The following is an 8,058-nucleotide window of genomic DNA, read 5'->3' as shown; positions in this document are numbered from 1 at the left end:
CCGGAGGCACAGACCAGTGAGGGAGGCAGGGGGACTGAACGGAAGACGCCTGGGCTGGATGGAAGTCAGTGCCCTTGGGTACTGCTACAGGTGTCCCAGGTATTGGTCTCCCTGCAGACTCTGAGTCTCTTGGCTCTTCAGTTCCACCTGCAGAAGATCCTGGGCGTAAAGGCAGGTGGTGGCTGGCTTCCAGATTCTGGGCCCATAAATAAGGTAGCGAGGGCTCTGTGGGACTCTTTCACCTCTCCAGGCCCCTGGCCCCTTGCTTTAGGCCTCAGTGACGGCCTCCCTTGCCTAGAGCTGCATGCCTCCTTCCCCAGCCTCAGATCTCACAGCCTTCTTCCCACCATTTGAACTGCAGGCCACAGACTGGTGGAAACACAGAGGGAGCCAAGCACCATCTGCTAAGTGTGCGACATCCCTAATGTTTCCACGTATTATCCCACTTAATCCTCAGCACCTCTGCGAGGAAGATGCTAACTTCCTTTTTAAGTAATGAAACCGAGACTTAGAGATGCAAAGTAGTTGAATGGTGACCAGTGGAGCCGAGGCCGGGATCCACTTTGAATCTAAGGAGCCTCTTATACCACTGTCTCTTTCCCTATAACTGGACAGCTCCATGCCTCTATTCAGTATGATGATGTCCAGACCCGGGGCTACCCGCCTCTAAAAGTCAGAGGACAGGAAGCAAGAAACAGTCACAGGACTGCCCTGGAGGGTGCTGGGGTCACTGTCCCCCACGCTGGAGCTGCCTCTGACCTCATACCTCCCCTCCCCAGGGGCTGGTACCCACCTCCTAGCCCTTCTTGGATGGGGCAGGGTTACCGTCTCCTTCAGCCCAGCTTCTCCTGCAGCTCCTTCTTGCCATGCAGCTCCGACTGCAACAGACTGGCTATCTCCATGTTCTCCTTGTTCCGGACAGAGAGAAGCAATCAGTGGCCACCCACTGCAGCTGGAGACCCCAGAACTTGGTGTCTGCCTTTTGCCTCCCATGGCCCCAGGAAGGGTGGAGGCAGGTTAGAGAAAAACCATCCCCCCTCCCCCACAGCCATCCGAGCAGGGCTCTGGCTCACAGGTGCCTTCAGAAGTACCATTTCACGTGAGGGCTACAACGCCCATTTCACAGGTGGGGAAACAAAGACCCAGAGGGCTAGGGAGAAGGGGAGGCTCCCCAGGTGGGGCTGAGCACCAGCTCCTTGAAGCCGCTCTGCAGCTCGGCCAGCTGCTCCTCCAGCTCGTGGTTCTAGGAGAGTGCACAGCTGACGGTGGTGAGCTCGGTCTGCATGGCCTCCAGGGTTTGCACGCGCGCCTTCACCTGCTCCCCCTAGAGCTCGGCCTTATGCCCAGCTCCTGCAGCCTCTCCTCTTCCTGCGTCTTCTGCTCCCACAGCCTCTCATCCTGAGGTGCATGCAGAGAGAAGGAGGTGGAAGAGGACTGTGAGGACAGGTAGAGCAATCATTAGGGCTGGGGGTTGTGTGGGCTGTCTCAGCTGGCAGAGGGGCATCCAGCCTGCTCTGTGGGAGGAGGCATTAGGGTTGGGAGCTGTGTGGGCTCCCTCAGCTGGCAGAGGGGCACCCAGCCCCCGCTGTGGGATGGAGGTTGGAGGGCTGGGCTGCAGGGACACTGGGCTATGGCTCTGGAACTCTCACCTCCAGATCCTTCAGGTTAGCAGACGATGCAGGCCCTCCCCTTTGACAGATGTTGTTGACTACGAGAGAGGAGATTGCGCCTGAGATGTTCTGTCCCCCAGTGTCTAAGCCCTCTGACTTCCTTTCTTCCCCATCAACTGGCAACATTTTCTTTTCTGCCTTACTTGGACCCTTCGTCCCGTAACCCCTTTGTGCCGACGTCTCTCATAGTTCTTACCTCCCCACCATCCCTCCCTCCCGAGCAACTCTCATCCGGTTCTTCTGCGGCAGCATAAAATGATGCAGCCAGTCACGGGGTCCACCTCCTCCCTGTGAACAGCTTCCAGGGAGAAGGCTCAGGGAAGAGGCGACTTCCTCAACACTGCCCAGCAAATTGGCTGGTCCCAGGATCTCCCCTCTCTCTCGTGAATCCCTGCCTCAGTTTCTATCATACTTTCCTTCCCCCCGCATCCCCTTCAATTCCTGAGGTACCTCACAAACAAGACTACTGAGTTGTTGGGAGAGTTGTCGCAGGCTCTCCGTCGATGAGAAAGTCCTGGAGGTGGAGACACAGGGGTGAGGGATGCAGGTGGCTCGATGGGAAAGGAGGTCATGAGCAGTGGCTTCCCTGACTCCCTTGGCCTAGAGACTGCTGCCCCGATGGGAGACACTTGGTTTCATCCATGAGATTGAGGCCAGTGTCAGCATCATGATTCTGTGTGGGAAGAAACATATGAGGTGGTCATTCAGTTTCTGGTAAGAATCACCCAGGACGGGGTGAGCCAAGCTCCCAAGCTCATTCCAACAATATTCCGTCTCCCCAGACAGACCACAAGGAAAAGCCCAGTGTGAGCCTTCCACCAGCCCGGTCCCAGGAAGGGCACTTGGCACTAGGGAACAAGCTACCTGTGAAAGGAGAGGAGAATCCATAGTAAGTACAGGAGGGCAGTGGGCAGATGGGGGGGAGGCTCCCACCTGAGGTGCCGCCATGCTACTGAGACTGGCACCAGGGGAATGGACACTGCCAGGTAACATGGTGTCATCAGATGGCTGCAGAGAAGCAGCATGGTCTTTGGGCGTCTGTCATATGACAGAGCAGGGGGTTAGGGGGCCGTGCAGGAGAGAAGGTGCCTCAGTGCCATGGACGCAAGCAATTCCCCTGCCTCAGCCTCCCGAGTAGCTGAGATTACAGGCGCCCGCCACCATGCCCGGCTAATTTTTGTATTTTTAGTAGAGACGGGGTTTCGCCATATTATCCAGGCTGGTCTTGAACTCCTGACCTTAGGTGATCTGCTCGCCGTGGCCTCCCAAAGTGCTGGGATTACAGGAGTGAGCCACTGCACCCGGCCTGAGTATGAGTCTTAGAAAAGGAATCAGATATGGCAGGCAGGATATTCTAGACAAGGCAAATACGGCACTAGAAAAGCTATAGAGAAGCAAGTCAGTCATGGCATGAGTCCACACCCACGTTTAACAGGACCAGATCACTGTTATTAAGCTAAGGGTGGGAAAAGGCAACAGACGAAACGCTGCAAACACAAGCCAAAGCTGTTCCTAGTTGACATGTGAAGCCCAACGAATGTGATCAAAACAAAGCACTTCGGTTTTGTTTGGGTTTGCTGCCACTAGGACACGGTATAAAGGCAGATATTCACATTCATACCATTTTCTGCATTCTTCAGTATCTGTCAGTGTGTTTAAGTCTTTTTTTTTTTGAGACAGAGTCTCGCTCTGTTGCCCAGACTGGAGTGCAGTGGCATGATCTTGGCTCACTGTAAGCTCTGCCTCACGGGTTCACGCCATTCTCCTGCCTCAGCCTACCGAGTAGCTGGGACTACAGGCGCCCGCCACCACACCCGGCTAATTTTTTTGTATTTTTAGTAGTACCGAGTAGCTGGGACTACAGGCACCCGCCACCACAGCCGGCTAATTTTTTTGTATTTTTAGTAGAGACGAGGTTTCACCGTGTTAGCCAGGATGGTCTTGATCCTCTGACCTCGTGATCCGCCCGCCTCGGCCTCCCAAAGGGCTAGGATTACAGGTGTGAGCCACCACGCCCAGGCTGTTTTTGTTTTTTGAGACACAGTCTCACTCTGTCACCCAGACTGGAGTGCAGTGGCGTGATCTTGGCTCACTGCAACTTCTGCCTCCTGGGTTCAAGAGATTCTTGTGCCTCAGCTTCTCAAGTAACTGGAACTACAGGTGTGAGCCACCACAACTGGCTAATTTTTGTATTTTTAGTAGAGACAGGGCTTTGCCATGTTGGTCAGGCTGGTCTTGAATTCCTGACCTCAGGTGATCCACCCACCTCAGCCTCCCACCTCGCCCAGCCATGTTTAAGTGCTTTTAATACACAACTTTTTAAAAAGTCAAGACACACTATGAGAAACTTTTTCCGAAGAAAATGATCCAAAAAGCAGAGTGTGAGTCAATGCATGGTGATAGGCAGTATAGAAGTGGTTTTCTAGGCCGGGCGCCGTGGCTCACGCCTGTAATCCCAACACTTTGGGAGGCCGAGGCGGGTGGATCACCTGAGGTCAGGAGATCAAGACCATCCTGGCTAACACAGTGAAACCCCGTCTCTACTAAAAATACAAAAAATTAGCCAGGCGTGGTGGTGGGCGCCTGTAGTCCCAGCTACTCGGGAGGCTGAGGCAGGAGAATGGCGTGAACCCGGGAAGAGGAGCTTGCAGTGAGCCGAGATCGCGCCACTGCACTCCAGCCTGGGTGACAGAGCAAGACTCCGTCTCAAAAAAAAAAAAAAAAAAAAGTGGTTTTCTATTCCCTCCTTCCGCACCAGGAAAAAAGAATATTAATGTGTTTTCACAACAATCTATATGGAGGAGAAGAATTTAAATTCCTGTCAAGGATGAATTTGAAATAATATTTTCATGGACTCTCATTTTTTATTTTCTGGGGTTTTTTTTTTTTTGAGACAGAGTCTCACTCTGTCACCCAGGCTGGAGTGGATAGGAGTCACGTCGCACTTCTCTAGCTGTAAGGACTCTAGGAGAGCAAGTATCTGCTCTTTTTGGCTTCCTTAGTCAGGGGCAGAACCTGTTTTTTTTTTGCCAAAAGTCATGCAATGGGCCGGGTGCGCTGGTTCACGCCTGTAATCCCAGCACTTTGGGAGGCCAAGTTAGGTGGATCACTTGAGGTCGGGAGTTCGAGACCAGCCTGACCAACATGGTGAAACCCCCATCTCCTCTAAAAATACAAAAATTAGCCAGGCGTGGTGGCGGGTGCCTGTAATCCCAGCTACTCAGGAGGCTGAGGCAGGAAAATTGCTTGAACCCAGGAGATGGAGGTTGCAGTGAGCCAAGATCGCACCATTGCACTCCAGCCTGGGCAACAGTGAAACTCAGTCTCAAAAAAAAAAAAGTGGGGGGGCATGCAATGGAGCCTTCCCCAATGTATTTGTCAGTTGTTGAACTGCTATAAAGAAATACCTGAGACTGGGTAATTTATAAGGAAAAGAGCTTTAATTGGCTCATGGTTCTGCAGGCAGGTTCACAAAGCTTAGTGGCTTCTGCTTCTGGGGAGGCCTCAAGGAGCTTCAAAGCAGAAGGCAGAAGGCAAGTGGGAGCATGAGTCTTCCATGGCAGGCACAGGACTGAGAGAGAGAGACAGGAGGTGTTATCCACTTTTAAACAGCCAGATCTCGTGAGATCTCACTATCCGGTACCAAGAGAGATGGTACTAATCCATTCACGAGAACTCTGCCCCATGATCCAATGGCCTTCCCCCGAGCCCTACCTCAAACACTGGGGATTACAACGGATCATGAGACTCGGGTGGGGATACAGATCCGATCCATATCACCCAGACAAAATGTTTACTTGTATCATTAACTATTAGGCAGCCATGCATGTGCAGAACCTCACAGAGGTCATGACTGGTCTGAAAGGATGTTTAAGAAATGGCCAGAGCCGGGCACGGTGGCTCACGCCTGTAATCCCAGCACTTTGGGAGGCCGAGGCGGGCAGATCACGAGGTCGGGAGATGAAGACCATCCTGGCTAACATGGTGAAACCCCATCTCTACTAAAAATACAAAAAAATTAGCCGGGCATGGTGGCGGGCATCTGTAGTCCCAGCTACTCCGGGAGGCTGAGGCAGGAGAGAGAGGCGTGAACCCGGGAGGCGGAGCCTGCAGTGAGCTGAGATCGTACCACTGCACTCCAGCCTGGGCGACAGAGCGAGACTCCGTCTCAAAAAAAATAAAAAATAAGAAATGGCCAGTATATCGGTCAGGATACGATACATTATGCTGCAGGAACAAATGACTCCAACATCTCAGCAGCTTACGGAGATAAAGGTTTACTTCTTATTCAGGTCCACTGTAGATGGCCGATATTTTCACGCTGGGACCCAAGCTGATGAAACAGCCTCTAGAACATGACTGATCTCATAACAGGGAAAAAGAAAAACAAACCAAAAACCCCACAGCAAGTCACATTCTGGCTCTTGAAGCTTCTGCTTGGAAGTGACAAACATAACTTCTGCCCATATACTATTGGCTAAAACAAATTATGTCTCCAAACCTGATTTCTATGGAACAGGAAGTGTGATATTACCCCAGGGATGGGCAATTAATATTTTTGAAACAGAATAGGAATATTTTGAATAGAATGCTTCAATAGGCCGGGTGTGGTGGCTCACACATGTAATCCCAGCACTTTGGGAGGCTGAGGCAGGTGGATCACCTGAGGTCGGGAGTTCGAGACCAGCCTCACCAATATGAAGAAACCGTCTCTACTAAAAATACAAAATTAGCCAGGCTTAGTAGCGCATGCCTGTAATCCCAGCTACTTGGGAGGCTGAGGCAGGAGAATCACTTGAACCCAGGAGGCAGAGGTTGCAGTGAGCCAAGATTGCGCCACTGCACTCCAGCCTGGGCAACAGAGCTAGACTTTGTCTCAAAAAATAAATTAAAAAAATAAATATAATAATAAAAAAGAGAAAAGTTAAATAGCACAGATATTATGTGAAATAATTAAAAATAAGACTTATTAAAATGTGTATTCTTCAGAAAAAGACCCTTAACACAGTATCAGAGATAGATATTGCTAAGGAACTGAATAATGTAAGTGGCTAGGGAAGACAGCAACGCTCAGAGATGTGTCCCCTGGGGCAACATGGTTCCACAGCAGATATGGCTGTTGGGATCCAGATTACAGCATTCTTGTGAGGCTCTAATCCCTAGTGCCCAGCCCCTTCCTCCAGCGATCCATGAGAAGTAAAAACAGGAAGGCAGCAATGTAACAGAAGACAATACATGCGATAAAGTACTTGAAAGCCAGTAAGCGCCATCTAGTGGCAAGGGGATGATTTTTCCCATTTTGTATGTACTGTCAAATTCAAACTGCATAGGACAATTTGCATTCCTATCAGCAGGGTGTGAGAGTTGCCAATGTTTTTGTTTGTTGTGTTTTTTTGTTTTGTTTTGATTTTTGAGATGCAATTTCACTCTTGTCGCCCAGGCTAGAGTGCAATGGCGTGATCTCGGCTCACTGCAACCTCCGCCTCCCAGGTTCAAGCGATTCTCCTGCCTCAGCCTCCCAAGTAGCTGGGATTACAGGCACCCACCACCATGCCCAGGTAATTTTTGTATTTTTAGTAGAGACGGGGTTTCACCACATTGGCCAGGCTGGTTTCAAACTCCTGACCTCAGGTGATCCTCCTGCCTCGGCCTCCCAAAGTGCTGGGATTACAGGTGTGAGCGACCGTGCCTGGCAGTTTACAGTATTCTACCTTGTCACTAAGCTTGCTAAGTTCAGACTCACTAAGTTTTCTCATTTTAATGAATACAGAATAGTATTTCTGATAAACTGATAGTAAGATTTAGAGGCTTATTGCTGGGCATGGTGGCTTACGCTTGTAATCCCAGCACTTTGGGAGGCCAAGGCGGGCGGATCAGATGAGGTCGGGAGTTCGAGGTCAGCCCGACCAACATGGAGAAACCCGTCTCTACTAAAAATACAAAATTAGCTGGGTGTTGTGGCGCATGCCTGTAATCCCAGCTACTTGGGAGGCTGAGGCAGGAGAATCGCTTGAACCCGGGAAACAGGTTGCGGTGAGCTGAAATCACGCCATTGCACTCCAGCATGAGCAACAAGAGCAAAATTCTGTCTCAAAAAAAGAAAAAAGAGATTTAGAGCCTTGCTTCTGATTCCATTTTTAAAATGTATTTATTTAGGCCAGGTGCAGTGGCTCACGCCTGTAATCCCAGCACTTTAGGAGGCCGAGGCGGGCGGATCACCTGAGGTCCGGAGTTCGAGACCAGCCTGACCAACATGGTAAAACATTGTCTCTACTAAAAATACAAAAATTGCCGGGCGCGGTGGCTCACGCCTGTAATCCCAGCACTTTGGGAGGCCAAGACGGGCGGATCACAAGGTCAGGAGATCGAGACCATCCTGGCTAACATG

The 8,058-nt window shown here is 51.0% G+C and overlaps 1 long non-coding RNA gene across 1 annotated transcript; it reads right to left on the bottom strand.

Annotated features, from left to right (window-relative positions):
* Positions 1-795: 795 nt before the first annotated feature.
* LOC129138578 (uncharacterized) lies at positions 796-1,867 on the bottom strand. The gene is made up of 3 exons (XR_008541889.1): positions 1,650-1,867; positions 1,092-1,398; positions 796-908 (listed from the first exon to the last, which is right to left on the bottom strand). It is a non-coding gene; the product is annotated as an uncharacterized LOC129138578 (long non-coding RNA).
* Between the last annotated feature and the right edge of the window lie 6,191 nt (positions 1,868-8,058).

Source organism: Pan troglodytes, chromosome 23 (assembly GCF_028858775.2).
Source record: "Pan troglodytes isolate AG18354 chromosome 23, NHGRI_mPanTro3-v2.0_pri, whole genome shotgun sequence".
Classification (NCBI taxonomy): domain Eukaryota; kingdom Metazoa; phylum Chordata; class Mammalia; order Primates; family Hominidae; genus Pan; species Pan troglodytes.
The sequence above is the reverse complement of the archived record's forward strand: the minus strand, read 5'-3'. Positions and strand labels throughout refer to the sequence as shown.